The sequence below is a fragment of the Colias eurytheme genome, chromosome 8 (genome assembly GCF_061535395.1).
Source record: "Colias eurytheme isolate Ceu_HAF_F1 chromosome 8, ilColEury1 Martin Lab GWU primary, whole genome shotgun sequence".
Taxonomy (NCBI): Eukaryota; Metazoa; Arthropoda; class Insecta; order Lepidoptera; family Pieridae; genus Colias; species Colias eurytheme.
Genome location: NC_142987.1, coordinates 8,270,414 through 8,294,366, shown reverse-complemented (window position 1 = coordinate 8,294,366; position 23,953 = coordinate 8,270,414). Strand labels below are relative to the sequence as shown.

At 31.2% G+C, this 23,953-nt stretch overlaps 1 protein-coding gene across 3 annotated transcripts in view; it reads right to left on the bottom strand.

Annotated features, from left to right (window-relative positions):
• The window catches only part of LOC149906667 (uncharacterized), a 60,598-nt gene that overhangs the window by 1,983 nt on the left and 34,662 nt on the right, over positions 1-23,953 (bottom strand). For 2 of the 3 annotated variants that reach the window (XM_090104833.1, XM_090104835.1), the window contains one exon: positions 18,063-18,117. The exons of the other annotated variant lie outside the window; for it this stretch is intronic. The gene's annotated coding sequence lies outside the window, so the exon portion shown is untranslated. The remainder of the gene's footprint in view (positions 1-18,062; positions 18,118-23,953) is intronic. 3 annotated transcript variants of the gene reach the window in all.

The window sequence follows — 23,953 nt, the reverse complement described above, 5'->3', positions numbered from 1 at the left end:
TTTAATAATTTAATGACTAGGTCATTTATTTTTAATCTATCTTCCGGTGTGTCTCCAAGCACAAGAAACTATTAACTAGTGTGCTTATGGTTTATGGTATAACGAATGATAACAGCGGAATACGAGAAAATATTATGCATACAGTAATCTTTGACCATATGCAGTAGGAAGGAATATTTGATATACTGTTTCATAACTCCTTTTGTAAGCTAAACCGATTTGCCGGTAATTGCTGATAGTTCACCGACCACACAAATACCCATCTGCTAATGTCCAACGCAGAGTAAGATAAATTGTCAGACAGCCTGTGGGAGGAAAGGTATCAACACCATAAATCTCTAGGTGACCACTGTTAGGCAAAATGGAATGCTGAAACCAGTCTTGACTGTAATTGAAGTAATTATTTAAAGCCCTCAAATGGTTATACAATTAGGCGTATCATGGGCGGAATTGTAAACTCCTAAGTCCTAAGGATGTCATTATTATTGTCCTGTCTTCGTTCGAAGCATTCAATACTTTAATAATATACGACGCAAAAAAAATAAAGGAATGCAAAACTCTTTTTATAGATATGCTTTGATAGGACGCTATGAGATAGAGCATTAAGGCCAGCACTTATGTTTTAAAAATGCAATTTCCATCTAAATCGGTATTGTGTAAAGGCGTTAATTTACTTGAATATCTGTCGTGTGTCACTCAAATTGATATATCGCCACCTCAGTACTAACTATGCAAAAATATGCAAATAAATACTCCATACCACGAGACAAGAATAATGACGTGTAAATTGAATTCAATACGTAATGTTTGTCCGTCGTTCCTTCACTGACAGGGTGTTAATAATGTAACTCTGTGGTTATAGTATCAATCTTCCTTATCTTAACTTGTAATAGGTAGCGTAATGGGTGTTTGAAAAATTGAAGTGTTGATAATTATTGATATAGAGAATATGAAGGCTTGTAATATGAACGTCGATCGTTAGTAATACGATTAAAATGACTTTATCTAGTTATTAAAAGGATGCAGCGAAATAAGCTTGTAATTATTTCATTATTTATTGGGCGTGCTCTATTTATGGATAAAAAGGCATCATCATTTTTATAGATATTTTCTGAAAACTGCTAACGAGCAATATTGATTAGTGATTAAAATTAAAAAGAAATAGTGCTTATTTCTATATCTATTGAAAACAAGCCGTTCGTCTCGGTTACGCCCGGGTTGGGGTGGCCGGTGGGATAATAATAATAAAATAATTGATTACACAAAGTACTCATGCTTTGACAGGATCGTTTATGGTAAATAAAACAAAAAACTTAAAGCTATTAAGCCTGTTTTAATAATAACATCAATGAATATGACATTTCTGACGCCTATTAGTCGTATTAAAAATGTTTAAGCATTAATGAGCAATACGATAGGACAACTTGCTTATCAAATTTATATCTCAAGAAAACCAGATTAAATACACTTAATTGCGATATCCGATAATGAACATTTCCTATTCGGATACCTCAAAGGGCTTAATTGCAATCTAGTTTTATATGACATCATAATATTTTAGATGTATCTAACGTTTTTATTTTTGCTGTTTTACTATAATAATTATACTTAACATCAAGTCATATTGTTATGATAGGTATCTTAATATTTTTTAAAAGATGTTTGTATTTTTTTCGCATGAAATTTTCATCTAGTTAGGGTGTTTTTTCTCCAATAATGAGCGAGGATGCGTAGCGAGGAATATGTTTGTAAACAACCAATAGTATCGGCTATACTATAATATAGTATCGCACAATAATATCCTCGCACATTATTGGTGGAAAAGCACGTTTACGGTTTATCAAAAGACCTTAACTTTTTATAAACATATTTCAGTACGCGTTTACAATACCAGTAGCCAGTAGGCAGTACGTAGGTAAGTAAAAATATTCAGGTACGTAAAGCTGGCGATGAAAAATTAGCGAAATTAAAAAAAAACAACACCAGAATTTGTTGCTTATTTGTTGCTAATTAGTTGCTATAATGACGATTTTGTTGCTCAACCCGTTCGCTGAAAATCAGCAACAGTTCTAGCTTAACGTTAAGGTAGCGTGCAGAAATCGGAAAAAGGGATGGATCGTTGCAAAAATGCAGATGAATTTGTTGCTAATTTGTTGCTGCATAAAAACAGTGAAAATTTTGAATTTTTTTCATTGGCGCCAAAAATAACACTGGCCACGTCAACTCAATTGTCGATTTTCGGTAGTGAAACATAAAAAAAAAATTGTTGCTCCTCACATCGTTCACTGGCAAAGTGTACAGAGCCAGCAACAAAATAGAAACCGGAAGTAGAGTTAATTTTGAAACCGGTTTGCTCGAAAATCGTCCACGCCAACTTAACTGTCGATATTCGGTAGTGAAACATAAAAAAAAATTTGTTGCTCCTCACATCGTTCACTGGCACAGTGAACAGAGCCAGCAACAAAATAGAAACCGGAGGTAGAGTTAATTTTGAAACCGGTTTGCTAGAAAATCGTCCACGCCAGCTTAACTGTCGATTTTCGGTAGTGAAACATAAAAAAAAATTTGTTGCTCCTCACATCGTTCACTGGCACAGTGTACAGAGCCAGCAACAAAATAGAAACCGGAAGTAGAGTTAATTTTGAAACCGGTTTGCTAGAAAATCGTCCACGCCAGCTTAACTGTCGATTTTCGGTAGTGAAACATAAAAAAAAAATTTGTTGCTCCTCACATCGTTCACCGGCACAGTGTACAGAGCCAGCAACAAAATAGAAACCGGAAGTAGAGTTAATTTTGAAACCGGTTTGCTAGAAAATCGTCCACGCCAGCTTAACTGTCGATTTTCGGTAGTGAAACATAAAAAAAAAATTTGTTGCTCCTCACATTGTTCACCGGCACAGTGTACAGAGCCAGCAACAAAATAGAAACCGGAAGTAGAGTTAATTTTGAAACCGGTTTGCTAGAAAATCGTCCACGCCAGCTTAACTGTCGATTTTCGGTAGTGAAACATAAAAAAAAATTTGTTGCTCGTCACATCGTTCACTGGCACAGTGTACAGAGCCAGCAACAAAATAGAAACCGGAAGTAGAGTTAATTTTGAAACCGGTTTGCTAGAAAATCGTCCACGCCAGCTTAACTGTCGATTTTCGGTAGTGAAACATAAAAAAAAAATTTGTTGCTCCTCACATCGTTCACCGGCACAGTGTACAGAGCCAGCAACAAAATAGAAACCGGAAGTAGAGTTAATTTTGAAACCGGTTTGCTAGAAAATCGTCCACGCCAGCTTAACTGTCGATTTTCGGTAGTGAAACATAAAAAAAGAAATTGTTGCTCCTCACATCGTTCACTGAAACAGTGTACAGAGCCAGCAACAAAATAGAAACCGGAAGTAGAGTTAATTTTGAAACCGGTTTGCTAGAAAATCTTCCACGCCAGCTTAACTGTCGATTTTCGGTAGTGAAACATAAAAAAAAATTTGTTGCTCCTCACATCGTTCACTGGCACAGTGTACAGAGCCAGCAACAAAATAGAAACCGGAGGTAGAGTTAATTTTGAAACCGGTTTGCTAGAAAATCATCCACGCCAGCTTAACTGTCGATTTTCGGTAGTGAAACATAAAAAAAAAATTTGTTGCTCCTCACATCGTTCACTGGCACAGTGTACAGAGCCAGCAACAAAATAGAAACCGGAAGTAGAGTTAATTGTAGAGTAGAGTGAAACATAAAAAAAATTTACCGGTTTTACTCTACCTCCGGTTTCTATTTTGTTGCTGGCTCTGTACACTGTGCCGGTGAACGATGTGAGGAGCAACAAATTTTTTTTTATGTTTCACTCCCGAAAATCGACAGTTAAGCTGGCGTGGACGATTTTCTAGCAAACCGGTTTCAAAATTAACTCTACTTCCGGTTTCTATTTTGTTGCTGGCTCTGTACACTGTGCCGGTGAACGATGTGAGGAGCAACAATTTTTTTTTTTATGTTTCACTACCGAAAATCGACAGTTAAGCTGGCGTGGACGATTTTCTAGCAAACCGGTTTCAAAATTAACTCTACTTCCGGTTTCTATTTTGTTGCTGGCTCTGTACACTGTGCCAGTGAACGATGTGAGGAGCAACAAATTTTTTTTTATGTTTCACTACCGAAAATCGACAGTTAAGCTGGCGTGGACGATTTTCTAGCAAACCGGTTTCAAAATTAACTCTACCTCCGGTTTCTATTTTGTTGCTGGCTCTGTACACTGTGCCAGTGAACGATGTGAGGAGCAACAATTTCTTTTTTTATGTTTCACTACCGAAAATCGACAGTTAAGCTGGCGTGGACGATTTTCTAGCAAACCGGTTTCAAAATTAACTCTACTTCCGGTTTCTATTTTGTTGCTGGCTCTGTACACTGTGCCGGTGAACGATGTGAGGAGCAACAATTTTTTTTTTTATGTTTCACTACCGAAAATCGACAATTAAGTTGACGTGGCCAGTGTTATTTTTGGCGCCAATGAAAAAAATTCAAAATTTTCACTGTTTTTATGCAGCAACAAATTAGCAACAAATTCATCTGCATTTTTGCAACGATCCATCCCTTTTTCCGATTTCTGCACGCTACCTTAACGTTAAGCTAGAACTGTTGCTGATTTTCAGCGAACGGGTTGAGCAACAAAATCGTCATTATAGCAACTAATTAGCAACAAATAAGCAACAAATTCAGGTGTTGTTTTTTTTTAATTTCGCTAATTTTTCATCGCCAGCTTTACGTACCTAAAATATTCAATATCTAAGAATAAAATGGAATGACGAAATCATTATCTTTTCACCCGAGAAAAAACAAATAGATTCGTCATCATTAACTTCACATTAAGTTGTAATAGAAAGAAAGATGAAACGAGTGCGGGTCATTAGGCCTTGACACCTGCGTGCATTGAGCTTATGAAATTACGATTTCAACATTTTCATTTCCTTATAGAAATTGTTTCTATTGATAACTATTAACTATATTATATTATGTAGTTTAACTTTATTTTTGTCATCTGTTTTTTATGAAACAATTACCTATTTTATATCGACCACCCGTTCGTCTGGCTTCACCCGGGATAAAAAATACTTACCTACGGCACTCACAATTAATGTGACTTTATTTAAGTAACTCTTAATAACATTTAAATTCACTATTTTAATTAACATTGGTCATTGTATGTTGCTATTACAGTTCGTTAGTATCGTTGCTATGCTTAAATTATTTGAGAACATTATTGAGAGTTAGCTTGTTATTTTATTTCATATCGTTAAGATGACTTACTTTGAATCATTATAGCAACCTAATCGTAATACCTATTCATGCGTCAGCAATATTATCTGAAACAGAGCCGTGGGCACAATTTCCAAGATTAATAAAGTCGACATATTCACATGCTATGAAGGGGGCGGAAGGCGTACATCATTCTGCAATTATTGGTTGTTTCTATATAAAACCGTTTACAGCTCTGTTATTATGCTATATTCCGATGTCTTAGTTTCCTTATCAACTAGCTTTTTATCGGAAATGAGGTTATAAACGAAGCATGAACGTATTTTTATAAGCTACTAGCGGTCCGCCCCGGCTTCGCCCGTGGTACATGTTCACGTTTTCTCTACATAAGAACCATCCTCGTACTTCAAGGAATATAATAAAAAAAGAATTATCGAAATCGGTTCAGCCGTTCTCGAGTTATGCGCTTACCAACACATTTTGCGATTCATTTTTATATATAAGATAGATACAGGGTTGACTATTAGTTGCAAGACTTCACTTACTTACATAACTAACTACTTATTTCATGTTAAATGAAAATCTCGAAATTTCACTAGGTACAAATTCACCCAACCAGACTTGCAAAAGCACTTAAAATCACTTTTGAATTCAGTTATAAGCTAGAAAAAGCTCAAAGACTGTGAAACTATAAATTTGATTTAAATAACAGACAAAATTAGTAGAATAGCTACCTACGTTAAAAGCAATCACAGCTAACTAAACTGTATAACTTTAACGTAAAAATGAAAAGAAAAATAATGAAACTTTTAAGAATGTGACGCATAAACTAAGGATTATCTTAATTGGCGCTTCCATTTATGTCTGGAGATCAGAGAGTACAAGCTCATCTAGTTTAATTGGTGAATTTTACGATCACAACCATTAATCGAAAGACGTTTGGAATATTAACATATTTTTGCTAGAAATAACTAAAGGGAACTATGCTCAGAAGCAAGGATACAATCTCATTTATTTGAAAATAACAATATCTAGGTACTGATTATAATATTTACCTCTCCTATACGAAATAAGCAAACTTTTTTCATTTCATTTTCGTAGTTTTTTTTATGCAACATTTAATCTTCATATAACTAGGTACCTAATAAAAAAGTCCTCTACAAAATCGTCAAAAAACTTAGTAGCTTTTATTTCTAAACGTAAAAGTCGTAAATTAGAGTAATTACAGTTTTAATTAGAGTCTGCTAGTAAAGCCAATTCAACATTTTTGTATTAAAAATAAATGAATTCAATCAGGACACAGACCCAAAAAAGGTTTTAAGCCACGTCGTTTTCCACGCAATTTACTCCGTCTCAGATTCAAACTTACAAAATATGTATGTTAATTTAATTTTTGCACGCTCATAGTTTAATGTTGATCTCAGAATTTCATAAATCACACAAGAAAATAAATATCTACATTTCATTAAAAAGTATTACGATTATTACGGTGGATTTTTTATATCATCACTAAAACGTTTTCTATTTTATATTATTTTACGGAGAAATAAAACTTTTATAATAAAATTTAAAATATTTTCTTTTTTTATTACATATATTCCATTAGGCCACAGAATAATAACTAATAGCTTGGAAGAAATTGCTTGAAGCAATAAAGCCGCCCTTTGCATCTAATGTCCTGTCTGTGTGTGTGAAATTTGTATTTGTGTTGTATGCAATAAAGATTATAAATTATAAATAAACTTTGCCACGTATTTACAAGCGATTAAAGATTGCTGGATATGTTACTTGTTTAATTATATATATTTTTAAGTGGTATTCCTGTTCAAATTATCGATTAATTTTATTTCTCAACGTTTCATATTAATTATTCGAGTTCCTTTACAACAAAAAACTAGGATAAAAAGTTTAAAACAAGATGTGAATAACCCGAAGCAACGATCAAAATAACAGATCTATTTCATAAATGTGATAATGAGCATTTTATATACGTTTATTGAACTCAATTATATCTTTAAGGATACACTTACGAATTTGTTCAATTATTTTTTGTTAATAAATCAACTTACATGGTAATACGCATACCGCCAAAATTGGTCCGGGCAACGTCTCCATATTATAATTTATATAGTATTTACATGTACTATCTACAATTTAATATTAACTAATACCAAAAAAAAAATAATCATATTTTTCCAACTTCCAACACAATATTCCAACATTTTATCTGTGATTTTATTTTTAATATCACATTCCACGTTCTCTATTCGAATTTGAAGATAGCCAGAGACACGCTGTGTATAAAAAAAAAATAAAAAAGAGTAAAACCTCCTTTGAATATAACGTTAATTTTATATGACGTTAAGAACGTCCACGTCTAGAATATTATTGTCTATGGGACGCAGATGACATTCAATTGCAATATAATGACCACAATTTGCGTCAAACAAAGCATGGAGAGCGAAAGTTTACGATGATATTAAAGTCGAAGAAATATTCTAAATCAATACTTTTTAAAACAAAAAGTAAAACGCTTTGAAACGTAGTTTATTTAATAAACAGAAAGGAAAATTTTATGCTCGATGGTACCTAATACTTTATTTTCTTGAGCGCGGCTACCTGTGTATTTTCTATTTCCTGCAGCTATAATTTATTGTACGCTGATAAAACAAATTTAAATAATTCATGAATCGATTAACAAGGAATAAAAACCAATCACTGTATGTGTTTTCCTTTATTTATGACATGTTATTCTTGGAAAGCAATTATTGTAAAAAGAAGTTGAACGTATCCACAATAATAAAAAAATATTATTCTTGCATTCATAATATTCTCCTTGCTTTAGATAAACAAAATGCTCTAATAGTGCTCTAATTTTGCAATCCACTATTTTGACAGGAAATTAATATATTTTTAATTATTTGTTTTAAATAATATATTAATAATATTATTGTCATACACTCACGTATTATTCCTATGTTAAAAATGTTTTTTTTTTAAAGAGCCTCGAAACTAAATAATTGATTCCAAATCTACTTCCACTATTTTTTGTAAACATTCTTTCTGTGTCTCTCTGTTCTAAATTTATCATAAAGGTTAACCTTTAACAGACAAGAAATAAATCCTTTTCTAAAGTATCGTGGGGTCTATATTTCAACTTGTAATCCGGTCCTGAAACCCGTTTATTGTAAAAAACACTTGTAATATTATGCAAGCGCAGCTTCGTACAAACAGTTTTTACAGATACTTTTTTTTATAAATATCATGTTTTCATGGTAATTTGACGCTTTGATAAGTTAGCGCACTTCACTTGTCCTAATCAGTAATATATCGTATGTTATTAATTGTAAAATTTGGTGAGATTAATGAATATTGTGACAAAACAAAATAAAAAACAGAGTTTCTTTATTGGATTTTGTGTCTGCTAAGTTTTTTTTCTAAATTTGATTGGCCAAGTCTAGATTTTTTAAGCGTCTTTGTTCATATTTTTCCATCTATAGATATATATACTATAGATATTTCAGACTAAATGTTTTTTCACAATACACAAACTACATCAAATTCCTTTACACATTTAAAGACTATTAAAAGCTCCTTTTTTATATTTAGAACAGCTGCATCTCAAAAGCTGCATTTCACGTTTAATACAGCGCTTGTTTTTTCAGTATACGGTACTTCCTAGTACGTGGCGCTGCTTTTTATTTGTGCGATAATTTACAACATATAACTCATTATTGACAGCAAGATCAATGACTCCATAATTGGCCTCATAGAAACATAGAGGCGACGATTATTTTGATAAGTATATAATTTAATCACGATCGGTACAAAAAGTTAATACGATCACACTTGTTAATTAGGATATAACAATGTAAGTACAGCAATAATGTAGGTAATGGTTTGTAACAACCGTTATTTAAAGGTAATAAAATTAAACGGACAAGCGCGAGTCGGATTGATTAAGAATTATTATTTTTAGTATTTATGGTGATGGAGGGAATGTGTTATTAAAATTATCAAACAAAAACACAAATGTATGTAAACATTACCTACTTAATAAAGTCATGTAAAAAAGTTGCTTTATAATATTTTTTTTACGTTTTATCAGTTTTTATTTGATAAATGCACACATACACATTCCATATTTTTATTTAAGTACATACTTAATATTTCCAAAATAAATATTTTAAGGGGGCGCATAAAGCAAAATAACCAATCTTCTATTAGATGATACGTGTTATATGCAAGGCCAAATCTAAAAAATAAAATATAAATCAAACTAGATGATATGTTCAACGATTCTGTTTAATCAAAAACATAAAATATTAAAATTTACTCGATAAAAAAAAATCACCAAGTTAGCTCTAATTTTCACACTTTTACGTTTTCTACTTGACATGGTAGTTAATACTTATTATGATTTTTTTTTCATAAACAATAATTATATTAAAACATTTGCAAGATATTTGTCAGAGCATTTTGTGTAATTACTTTTAGTTTTGGTTTTATCTGCGATATACCACTTTTATCGTGACAAAATCAAACGTTTATCTCGAGAAAAAAAGAGCGCCAAAAGTGGTTTATCGCAGATAAAACCAAAACTAAAAGTAATTACACAAAATGCTCTGACAAATATCTTGCAAATGTTTTAATATAATTGTTTATGAAAAAAAAATCATAATAAGTATTACCATGTCAAGTAGAAAACGTAAAAGTGTGAAAATTAGAGCTAACTTGGTGATTTTTTTTTATCGAGTAAATTTTAATATTTTATGTTTTTTATTAAACAGAATCGTTGAACATAATTTCATCTAGTTTGATATATATTTTATTTTTTAGATTTGGTCTTGCATATTACACGTATCATCTAATAGAAGATTGGTTATTTTGCTTTATGCGCCCTCTTAAAACCATGCTTTAAAGAAGAATTATAGGCACCTACCTCAAATTAAGCGTTATAATGATTAAGCGACGTCCTGTTAAAATATTGTGCGCAATAAATTGTTCGAGATAATAATATAAAAGAAAGGTAATCCGACATATTTATCGAGGTCCGTAATTCAGTAAGCATGTTACTTTTACTTATGTATCGTATAAATCTTTTATCGACAATTCCATACTTTCTGCGTTCAGTTATTTATTACCATCGATATTGATTCGATACCGTTATGTTTAAAATTTCACCCGTAATTGTACCATGAGTATGGCCGCCAAATATTGTACAATAACAGTCGTGAAATCGTAACACACCGTAACATACGTGACTGATAGTAACATACGTGATTTTGTTAAGCCTAGTGTACATTACAACTAATAATGCAGGAGATTTTTTTTACATTTCTGTTTTATATTGTTAATTAAATTATTTGATTAAATTACTTTAAAACTCAATAAAACAAATTTAAATATTAAAGAAAAAGTTTAATTTCTCAAATTTTGTATTTATATAATACTTACAAATGCAAGAATCATTCACAACTTATGATATTAATTACGAATACGAATTATTATAGTAAAAAAGTTACTAACTTCCGAAACATGATAGTTTTTGAAGTGGGTTCTCTTTATGTAAAAAAGTAAATTTTTAACTTTAGATTCTCTAGTGAGTACTACCCCTAAGAGCCGCTCACGGATGTTACGTAACACAATAGTAACACATGGTATCATTCGTGAATAAAAATATGGTTGGACATAACCTAAAAAGCCTTTATTCGCCAAAGTATTGTAGTAATAAGACGCCGCATAGTTTGATTTGTTACTAGAACACTAAAGCTACACACATAATTTAAATAATATAGTAAATTTGTATTCTTACCTTGCATAATTCTCACTCAAAATTATTAAAATGTTCTGGAACAAAAATGCCGACTACCTTTCGATCAACTTTTACAGTATCAAAATGGCGATTTTTTTTTCTAAAGGTAGGCCAACATGTAAATCGGTGTTGCCCCTACTTAAAAATATTTTTGTGGCTTGGATATCTAGTTATTTAGGGTGTTATTTTATGGTAACCGTGCGTGAAGTATCATTCGTGAAAAAAAGTGAGACATAGTTTTAAGTGAGTTTTATATTAATTTCTTTTATGTTATTTTTATTAGAACTTGTTAAAACTATCCACAAGTTTACAGAATCATTTAGAAATACCAAAATTTTACAGGTATCAATAGATTTTTGCATAATTTTGTGACTTCAAAGTGTGAGATGACTAAGTGGGACACATGATTTTAGTATGGAAATGAAAATAAGCATTTCAAAAAAAAATATTGAGCTTGTTAAAGGCACTCAAAATTAATTTAAATTATTAATATAATGATAAATATAACATAGTGAAGCTGAAACTATTTAAAAACTACCATAATTACTATATAAAAAAATCTGGTGCTATATAAAATGACAAGGACATTTTTTTTTTCTTGAATGTACAATTTTTGGCGGCCATACTCCCATATTATTATTACATCACAAAAATTGGATGATTGTACCAGCCGCTTTGCTACGGTTACCCGAGTGAAAACAACAAATAAATACCTATGACTCTCAACAATAACTTTATTTTCTACCAGTGCAAAAAAATTAGAACAGATTAAAGATTGTTTACTTATAAGATTAATTTAATTTCATGACGATTTAATGAAATAAAATAATCTACATCCGGACGAGCCTAAAAAGATCTTTATTACGAAATGTGTCAAAACAAAAACAATTTAAAATACACAACATTATTGATTTTTTCGTCTATACTATGTAGTCTAAACGAAAAATTCAATATTTCGTTTAGACTATCTAGTCTAAACGAATAAAGGTCGAGTATCTACTCCTAGTCACTAGGTACCACTTAATTTAAAAACAAACTATGGTCAGTTTAACTTTATATCACAATTTTTATCCGTGTTTATCTTAACTAGAAATGAATATGCAAATAAGGAATATTATTAAAATGTAAAAACGCGTTATTTTTATACATTATGCTTTGGCGCCAGCTTACTGGCAAATAGGATAAGTGTACTTCAATTAATTGTAGGATCCTGTTTAAATATTTGTCTATGGAAGATTATTTATATAATGTATGATCTAATAAAAAAAGTCATAATGATAATTCAAAACCAGTAGATGTAATATATTTTTATAAAAAGAAAAAACAAATTTAAAACCTATTCAAATCGGTTTTCAAGTTTATTTCGTTATTTTTTTTTATAATTACACGTCTCTAATCTCTATTCCAAAATGACCTTTGAATTACACAAACCCATACACTTTTTATTCATCTTTTTATTCGAATGATTTAATTTTGAATTTCACATAAGCAGAAAAAAAATATATCCTCATAACGTATCAGTCATACACTCATGACTAATTTATTTCCACATAAAAAAAATATGCCCACAACGTAACGTCACATTCAGGGGTAGGTAACAAACAGGTTGTTAACCGCACATTATCTAGCCGGTAAAGGCTTTCCCTAGACTTGCACCATTAACCCACCGAGCTAATAGTGACTGCGGTTTCGTGCACGTTTCTAGGATGCGCACTATTTATTTATTTTATTATGCCAATTGTAGGATCGAAAGTTTGGACGTGCGCTTGGTATAAGTAACATAAAAAATAAAATTAAAGTTGGAGGTAAATTTAGCTATAAAGTGATTACAAACTGTCAAAAAGTGATAGCATAAATACACTGATAAGAAAATAACTTAGTATAATAAGAGAGGGAGAGAATATTAGATATCACACATCTCTAGAATTGAGAAAAGTTAGAGCCGAAAAGCCTTGGTAAATTTATTTTGTAGCCGTTGCCGTTAAACGAAATAACGTTTTATGAGTCAAAATATGACGGCAAATCATTGTTGTTGTTGTAGGAAAAATAAATACATTGGGGAATATTGAAAAGTAAAATATAATAAAACTTTTATTCTAAATAAAGCTTTTAATGCTAATACGTGTCGAAGACCTCATATGTAATAACATAAAAATTAAAAACGTTTAATCAGTGGTATATACAATATTACAGCTTATTATTTTAACACTGGTAATTCTATTGCCAGCTCAGAGTCTACCATTTGTCTGGAATGTGGCCAATGATAACATTGACTTTACTAGCCGTAAGCGATTTCTATTTTTAATATATTCAAGTACTAGCGGTCCGCCCCGGCTTCGCCCGTGGTACATATTTACGTTTTCTCTACATAAGAACCATCCTCGTACTTCAATGAATATAATAGAAAAGAATTATCGAAATCGGTTCAGCCGTTCACACGTGATGCCGTGACAACGCGAAACGGGTGCAGACCCGCCGCCTTTTTATAGCTCCCGCCGCGAAGCGCGTCGAACGCGGCAACTGAAGCCGGGTATCCACTTAGGTTCACCGTGGTTTGCGAACGCGCCCGCTCCGCAAACCAAACATAATGGATACGTCGTGATCGCGGAGCGCGACTGGAGCTGCACGATCGGAGCACGGCGGAGCGCTCGGGAAGCGGTTTTTTGCGCGAACTCAAAGGGGAGCGCAGTTTGTTCGTGGACGCGAGCGTGTGTTTGTTAAGTTCGCGAACATGGAGTGGTCCGATGAAATGATGAATTTATGCATTATTTCATTATTTCTTCTTCCCTTATTCATATTACCTTGCCAAAATTGAGGAGGTTGTTTGTATTCCATCACAATATAATGTATCAAAATATAAGCTGCACTTCCTGCTAATTCTGGAGGCGGCATGTTTGCACCGACCGTCTGTCGTGTGTCTACTAGAGACCGGAGCGCGGAATTTAGCGCTCCGACAGGAGCACTGATGTTGCAGCCTAAGTGTGTACACTATACACGTTCACGTTCGCGGAGCACACATTGTTCGCAATCCACGGCGAACCTAAGTGGATACCCGGCTTGATACACAAAAACAATCCTTATGGCATGATTCTGTATTCTCGCGCGATGACTTATAGCGTATTTCATGTATAACTTTGGTGTTTCTACACCGATTTACATGATTCTTTTACTATAACCTGCCCAGGAGTATGAAGAATAATTGTGCCAAATTTGGTTAAAATCCGTCGTGTAGTTTTTGTTTCTATAACGAATATACAGACAGACAGACAGACAGACAGACAGACAGACAGACAAAAATTTTACTGATTGCATTTTTGGCATCAGTAGCGATCCCTTATCACCCCTTCATAGTTTTTTTTTAAATATATTTCATGTACAGAATTGGCCTCTCTAATCATTTTTAGATAAGCAAATATTGATTAAAATGTTTATTCATTATTGTTTTATAATTAACGACTTGTCTTTGATTTGTTGCAAGCTAAAAAAATATAATTCTTCTAGTATTAAAATTATTGAAAAGTGAATAGACGTGGTTGTATTTAAATGTCCTGTTAGTACCTAGTTAAATAATTTTATGCTTAAATAATATGGATCTGAAAAGCGATAATTCCATAAAGTTTTTGATACTAGGTACCTATCACAAACTAAAATCTCCCGTGCCTGCATTCTTTCAGATTTTATCTTCCATTGTGTTTCTCTTTTATTGCTTTAATAAGGCTTTAATGTACTCAAGCTCTAGACTTTTCTTTACCAAGATAAATTAATTTATTGCAAAAATAAGTATGTGTGTAAGAGAATATATGTAAAATGTAATCATTATTTTTGTTCCTTTTGATAGATTTATTAATTGAGTATATTCCGAGAAAAGTTTATAGAGCCGATTACTTATACTGTAATTGATGAAGTTCTACTAAAGTAATAAAACTAAGGAAATAAAACCGACAACGTAACAAGGGCTGTGTTTATTGTTAATAGGCAATTCTCTTGGAAGTTTTATTGTACCTACACGTTAACTTACACTCATTATTATTATGACTGATTATGACATTCTTCAAATGTTAGGAGCTTCTTGGTTAGGAGTGAAGAGCGATTAACTTTCAATGATATTATTATCAACTATGCTTGTGATATATTAATATGTAGACGAATTTTAATATGCATAAACTTTGCAAAATTATAACATTTACATGTGCTGAATATTGTAGTTTAATATAATTTGTATCATCCCCCATATTTGACCTTAAACTAATATAATATTGCAGATAAAATCGATCGAATTTGTTTTATTCTATCCCTAGAATAGGTATCATTTTTTGCTACACAACTACATATATCTATAGTAATATTATAAAACTGAAGAGTTTTTTTGTTTGAACGCGCTAATCTCATGAACTTATGGTCCGATTTGAAAAATTCTTTCGGTGTTAGATAGCCCATTCATCGAGTAAGGCTAGATATAGGCTATATATGTATTATCATCACGCTAAAACCAACAGAAGCGGAGCCACGCGGGTGAAACCGCGGAGCGCAGCTAGTTATGCCATAGTACCACAGTGTTAAAACATATAAAGCTTTTCAAACTGATCATACTATGTAATGAGTAAGTAATAAGACGATTAGAAGTTTTAATGGATTAAGAACGGTAAATGAATTAAATCTGTTACCATTACTGACGCTCAGGGCGTCAATTACTTCCCACCCTAGTTTTATGTAATAAGACACATTGTTTTTATTTGTTGAGAACGATAAAAAAATACTTTTAAGCAAAGATAAAGGGCTTCAAACTGTCTCGCAGATACAAGTTTCTATTATTGTAATTTTAATATAATCTTGAAATCTAGAGTAATTTTCAAAAAACATATGTTATTCCCAAATATTATGTACCCACTATTATATTATGAATTATCCCCTATCACCTACTTGTTGTGGATAACGTATGTAACATCTTATTGGAATTTCAAAAAATGTTTTCTATTATGCACCTTATTGTATCTACGGTTTCTAACCATATTAGACGCACATTACATTGCACATATATCGAGAACAATACAATATATTTCTGAGCTATAAACTAAGTACTAGAATTGCAAATATCTTCTACATTTACGTGTCATGACCATCGACCTACAATGCACAGGCCAACCCCAGTAGCAACTTTGAGTGAAATCAGTTGTTATGTTTACATACTTGCAGGTTATCTGTGACTTACACAAACTACACACAATATTCTAATCTGTACATCGACTAGCTTCTAATCTTAAAACTATTTTCAATAAATTTGCAATGGACCCATTCCGTACTTTCATTTACATTTAATTATTTTATTTAAATTAGCAGTTAAAATCAAACGTCATGTATTCTAATTCGTTATCCAATCTATATTGATTTTACAAGTTTATGGTCTTATTTCTATATTAATTGAGTATGAAAGTGAAATTGTTAAAATATATAAGTTATCTACCATACGGAAAAGAAACTTCTTCTTTCTACAATATTACGAATAATATTAACACATTTTATATGTGGAAAATAATAACCTATAAATCGTTTAAACACCCATAAAATACAACAAAGCTCGATATATTTCCTCATTTAAACGCATACAAGACTAATAGCTGTTATATTTAACAAATAATCGACTCCGTTTGCTATTGTTATTACAAGTAATTATTGAGCTTTCGCCATAATGAGCTTGGAAATATATTCCTTGAGGATATACTGTTATATGTTTTAATGACTTGTAGGAAGTTATTAGTAAATGGTACATTTTTTTGTAGTCGTATTTTATTAAGAGATTTTACAGTTTTCACACAAAAGGAAACTTCCTTAATTATTACTGCGTGAATTGTAGGTACCTATCCAGGCGTTGATAAGATTCTTTTAAATAAAATATGACACAGACCTTAAGTATTTCTAATTAAATCTATAATATAAAAATGAATCCCGAAATGTGTTGGTATTCTTTGGTAAGCGCATAACTTGAAACATAAGTTAAGCGCATAACTTGAAACATAAGTTAAGCGCATAACTTGAAGAATTATCGAAATCGGCTGAACCGATTTCGATAATTCTTTTTTTATTATATTCCTTGAAGTACGAGGATGGTTCTTATGTAGAGAAAACGTAAATATGTACCACGGGCGAAGCCGGGGCGGACCGCTAGTACTTCATAAAATTACAAGCATAGGTACGTATTTCACTTGTTCGTGAAACTAAACTTTATAGTACAATTAAACGGCTGTAACATATAAATTAAATTTTCTCTTAAAGCTCGCTCGGTAAGTATCTCAACGATGTGCCTCAGTTTATATAACAAGACTTTCATTATAATTACATATATTATGTCATTTTCGTCAAGTATACCACAAATTGCGTTTTACCTAAATGAAAGTATACTTGCGTCTTGCGTGTAACCTACCGCATAGTTGATTCAATAAATTAAAAATAAACAATATAACAAGAGGCCTACTTTCTTAAAAAACTCATTTGTATTATTGTATGGAAAATAACAATTATTTAACAACCGTATCAGTGAGAGATCTCCACGTGTATGAAAGCGTGACACGAACAATAAATTCGATGTTTATTTAATTCTTGAGATGAATTTGATGTGATAGATCCCATAGTTAGGAAAGCCACGCTTTTCTTTCTTTATCATTATGAAAGAAAACGTTAGTTTATATCAGTCCCGGGTATGTTTTATGGCCCCTAACTACCTATTGTTATTGTTTCACTGAAAATCCATTGATAATTTTCTCGTAAAAAATATTTTTTTAAATGCGCAAAGAAATATAAACTATTATTTATTTTTAAAATAAAATAATAAATAAATATTACTTAGAATATAATTTACCATTAAATCAATGATTTACTGTTACAACAAAACAATTACATCAATTATATCAATTAAAAAAGTCAAAGACTAATAATTGGAAGCTCGCATACTGCCGTTACAAGTACGTACAAATAAGTAATGTTTCTATGAACTAGCTCTAAAACCTAAGCCTTACCTTATTTGTTGGTGACGTAATTTGTCCCGGGAACGAACCGTTCTGTTTGATCGATCTGAAAAAAGGAGAGTTTATGTGACTTTTTGCTCGAGAGTGAAGGAATTAATAATGACGTTAGGGAAATCATGTAAGCATCATTTGTTAGTTGTTAGTGTTTTTGGTCTGAAGAGTCACGATCTTTTTGTGAATTGCACATAAATATATATCCCATACATTGACACTATTACACATTTTATATTCCTTACTTAATTGAGCGCAAATGTGTTGATTACTTTAAAGTTCAGTAGTTAAATATATCAAAATAAGTATTACATTGTACCTACCTACCTACATTGTTTTTCAAACCCTTTTGAACAACGGCAAATCCTCATCATCACGATGTAAAATTCATTGGTGATTAAAAAATGTAAAACGAAAACGGAAAATGTTTAAGGTATTATCCATTTCCTCATATTTTATAATCCAATATTTTCTTTATAATATGTAAGGTCAATGAACAATTGCCAATCTACTATTGCGGTTAACAGTTAGCTACCATATATCTATCATCTTTTATTGATTGCTTATATTTGTTTAAAATGCTAAATAGACCAGATAAAAACTTTATGTTAAGAATAATTCATCTATCAATCTTATAGAGCTTCCAAATAATAACAGTGAATCGTTTATGTCATAATAAATTGATCATTGTTTATTGTTAAATATTTATTTTTATTTGATTTTAACTTAGATGATGGCTTATTTATTTATATTATAATTTAAGTAAGGATGTTATAGAGATGATATATGAGATCGGGTAGGAGTTCAACCCAAAAAGAAGCTCGTATGGAATACAAAAAATAATATTAAATTGATTTGTAGGAATAAATTAGATATTCATATTAATAATCTACTAGGTAGGTACATACATGGACACTAAAGTTTGAAAATAAATTTTATCGATTTTCAAAATCAATTCTTTTATATTTTTTTTTCTGATGGAAGTATTTTGAGCTTTATGGTATGAAAACATAAAAATATATCACACACAGATTCCTTAAATTGTGTACAAATATAATCAAGTAGGTACTGCTTTTAAATAAACCATGAATGTACCATAAGTACCATAACTAACTGTTTATAATTAAAAAATACAAATATCTAACACACTAATCATAGCATAACTCACCTGTATAAATAAAAAACTGAACACGTAATTTTTCACTTCAAACAACACGGCAATTAAATCACATTACAATGATTACTAACAAGAACACATTTGTCAAATCACGCGTGCCGCGTCGGGTATCTCTATACAATTAACGACAATCAATCGGTTAGTTCCTACAATTAGCACGAGCCAACTTTAATTTCAACTGTTTTCAACTGTTACATAACTTTGACAGTAAATACCCGTCTCGTTTGGGTTCCACGACAACTATTACTGACGAATACAGCGAATACTATTGATTTGTCAAATCTGTCTGCACTTTTACAAAGTGAGATGAAATTATCACGACCTTTCTCACGAAATTACGATTATAAAATGTTTTTTTCGCTTTAATTTTGTTTGACGCTACTACGCTCCGACTATCGTTACAATTGAAATGAAATGAAATGAAATGAAATGAATTGAAAAAAGGAAAAAGGAAATTTAGCATTCAGACGAATTTTTCTGCTATAAAGTTCACCGTTTTCCTTATACTGCATATTATGTCTTCCATTATTGAACTACAGCGTATTATGTATTTGTTAATAATAATTAATTGTTTAGTAAAAAAAACAAATAAATACATTGAATTTGAATTTTAAACATAATTTTAGACATAATTATTCTCAATTCATTATTTAGTTAAAGAAACAAATACATTAAAAATGTAATTGATGAATTAAATAATTGGTTCCTACATACTTTATTCTTTTTGTACATTATTATTAATCTGAATATAATAGATACGGAACCTTAGCGTAGGTACATCGAATAAGTTTTCATTCAATAATAAATCGCTGCATTTGTTCCGCTTTTACTGTATTCCATGATTTAACGGTCATGCATTGAATTTAAAATTACAATATGTTATATCATAACTATCGAGAAATCATATTTTATGTAATAGTTTTGAATGATATTAAGATCAATTTTCCGCATGTGGCAAATCGATTTGAATGTTTTGTTTTTAATTTATTGGTATTTTTTTATGTATTTGTTCGTATTATTTTCTTATTTGAAACTAGGTATATAGTAATCAGGGGAAAAAAGCGAAATATATAAAATATTCTTAATAGGTATATTCATGTTAAATGTAAGTACAGCCACGCTAACATTTTTAGGAGGGACAATAAGGTGAATCGTAATATGCCCATTGAACGTTGTAGAGCCTATACCAATGAATTAACATTCAATAAAATACGAAGTCCATTTATACAACTCAGAATCCAAGTAAATTTATAAGATTGCATCTGAAGTACCAAATTACCATAATATATTCCTGCGTTAACAACCTTAAATGAAATATTTACCATAATTCCCGTTCATTTGTTTAATAATGTGTGGAGAAGATTGACACGTAGATATTTTAATGCTACAATCAAGTTGTACCATGATTATCATTTCCTTTAATAAATAAACTCCTAGATTACACTTAGGTTTAACCTTTCACTTAAGAGCTAAAATATAGTTATTAATTTCCATAGTTTTCACATTATTTCATGTTTTTACAACGTATAAATTATTTTAAAGGATAAAATAAATTTTGTTTTTATAATTTAGTACGACGCAAAATTTTCTATTAAAATATCTAGTTGTCGATGTATCTAATATCTATAATTATTTTTTTAAATCAATTCTCAACCAAGATAAAAATCCAATGAAGAAACATTTTTTAAACGTAAGTACAAAAAACATTGTTCCTCTCATCGAAACAATAAACAAACAATATCGTACCCACATAGGCACTTAAACTTACTAATCGCTAACATTTTTATAACCCGTAATAAGGAATAACCAACTGCTAAACACAAAGCTTTTATTTCCAAAAGCATTTAAATAAGGAAGCAGGATTTTTTTTTATAAAAACTACACAAATCATTAAGTATAATTTGGGGCAATAAAATCAATGGTTATTAAACGATTGCGTTTTAAATTAACGGTGTAACACTTTTTTCAAGATGGCGGATATTTTTAACAATGGCGCATTATTTTCGTGACAAATGGGCCGATTAAGGACTTTCGAATTTCTTACCATACTATAATAAAGATCAAGAATCGAAATCATTTTCTCCGAACACGCATTTTATCATTTAAACGATCGTATCAAAATATAATCTGCAAATATATGGAATATTGCCGCTGGCCTCTTTGGATTACAGTTAGAAGAAATGCAATGACATATAATAAATGTTTGTATATTTTATTTATAAGTAAAGTATAACGCAGAATGCACTGCACAAGACTTATAGAAATACTGAATCGTAAATAAGATTTATTTCAATGGAAATGTTAAGTAGAAGACACATAAACACACAGATATAATCTGATGAAAAGGTGCAAAGTATTCGGTAGAGAGAGAAGCAGTTACAAAAATTACATACCACCATTTAAAAGTGAGGAATATATGGGAACTTTCATCACTAACCTACCATTAAAACCCCTCACATTTTACGCTGACCCTCACCATAATTATGGTTCAATGATTTATTAAACATTCAATATCACATTGATTAAATACTCGTAATTTCAATTATATAATAAGCCGAGTAAATCTTCAGCGACATTCAATAAAGCAGCGACGATACAATCATGTACAAGTTAATGATTTCTCCTAATGTCAAGTTCGTGAAGGGACGGAATCATTAAAGAATTCATTAAGGTAGCCTCAGTTCCTTGTGATCTTGTGATTAACCAGGAGCAGCACGAACGCCACTGACGACTCCGATTTGACAAGATGTGTTAATTTACGTTTAATATCTTTCTTTTTATTTAAACAATTTTGTTACAAAAGTGCTTCTGACACTCGTTCATTGGATTAAAAAGGTCAATTTGACTAGTTTTCATGGAATATAAAGAACTAGCTGCTTGCTGTTCTGCAAATTAAACGTAAATAATTGAAATAAACTATGCTCTACATGAATTTTTTTAAACATAATATTCAAATATATACAATTTTTCCTTTTTGGGTTTGCACTATAATATATCTATAATTAATTAATAACCTAATTCCATCCTGAGTCATGTCTTCTGTTTAAACATCCATCAAAGCTTGCGTGTTTGGAAACTGTTATGTTATCTAAAATCTGTCTGAAAACCTACTAAAGCTCGTTCAATTTATACAATATTAACTATTACAGAAATCCTCGCTTCTGACGATCCTTTGTTATTTGTAAGTAAATTAAGTAGGTTAATAAAATAATATGTACATTTTATATTATACTAGCTGCTCCCCGCGGTTTCACCCCTGTGGCTCCGCTCGTAGCTCGTAGCGTGATGATATATAGCCTATAACCTTCCTCGATAAATGAGCTTTCTAACACCGAAAGAATTTTTTAAATCGGACCAGTAGTTCCCGAGATTAGCGCGTTCAAACAAACAAACAAACAAACTCTTCAGCTTTATAATATTAGTATAGATATATTCTCCTCTTATTGTCTTAGATAAATATACAGATCATTTTAAAATTGCATTTAAAGTAAACATGTTCATTTAAATTTCCAATTAAAATGTAGTTATCAATCATGTTTCACACCAGTAAATTCTTCACTTGAAGACTTTTCATCTACGAGTAAGTCGATATCTAATAGTATTTGCCTTTCGAAGCGTATACATTTACTTTAGATTTACGTCTCATAGCATTGTTGGTTTCTTGTACTATTCATCAAATAATGATAGCTATCTATCAAAGATCATAAACACTAAACGCTGGCAAGTGGCAGGTTATTAGGAAATGTGTTGTGTGAAACATTTACGTTCATTCAGTTAAGTGAACTGCATAATATTAAAGACCAGCTTATTTCAGCTTCGTCCAATATCATTCTATAATTACGTCTTTTTTAAATCTTCGTCTTTGTATACACGACTACCAAGTCGTCTATATAGAATACTAGCTGCTCCGCGCGGTTTCACCCCCGTGGCTCCACTCCTGTTGCCCGTAGCGTGATGAAATATAGCCTATAACCTTCCTCGATAAATGGGCTATCTAACACCGAAAGAATTTTTCAAATCGGATCAGTAGTTCCCGAGATTAGTGCATTCAAACAAACAAACAAACAAACAAACAAACAAACAAACTCTTCAGCTTTATAATATTACTATAGATAGGTACAGTCAGAGTCTGTACTCTGTAATATACATACATATATTCTCTAAGAGTAAAGTAAATATATATATATTTTTTACCAAATATTATCAACCGATACTATCAAGAACAAGGTAGATGTTTTTAACAGATTATTTTTGTTAGAAGCTTTGATTGTGTAATTCGTCATTTCGCTTCAATACAACTATAAAATTATTTCTTCGTAACATTTTATTATTCTCGCAATATCACTTTCGTTTTCGTCTAAATATTATTATCAATACGATTCTCATTACTATAATAACACATCTTGTACAATAGAAACAATTCAATATTATAAACTAAACTTCAATACAAATGCATCTATTCTAATTTCACTAGAAAATAGCTCTCTCTTGATTCAATTTTCAAATAATCATTTGGTAATAAACAATGTACAATGCAATAGATAATTCTTTTGTTAGCACCTTTCTCTTTAATGCAAGTGCTGCAAATGTTATACATTATTGTATTAAGAGGATATTAAATACAACATTTTCATGAAATATGTGCATTGCGGAGTATGCACTAAGTATTTAAAACGTGATGGATTATTAAACCCACTAAAGTAATTTCTTTATT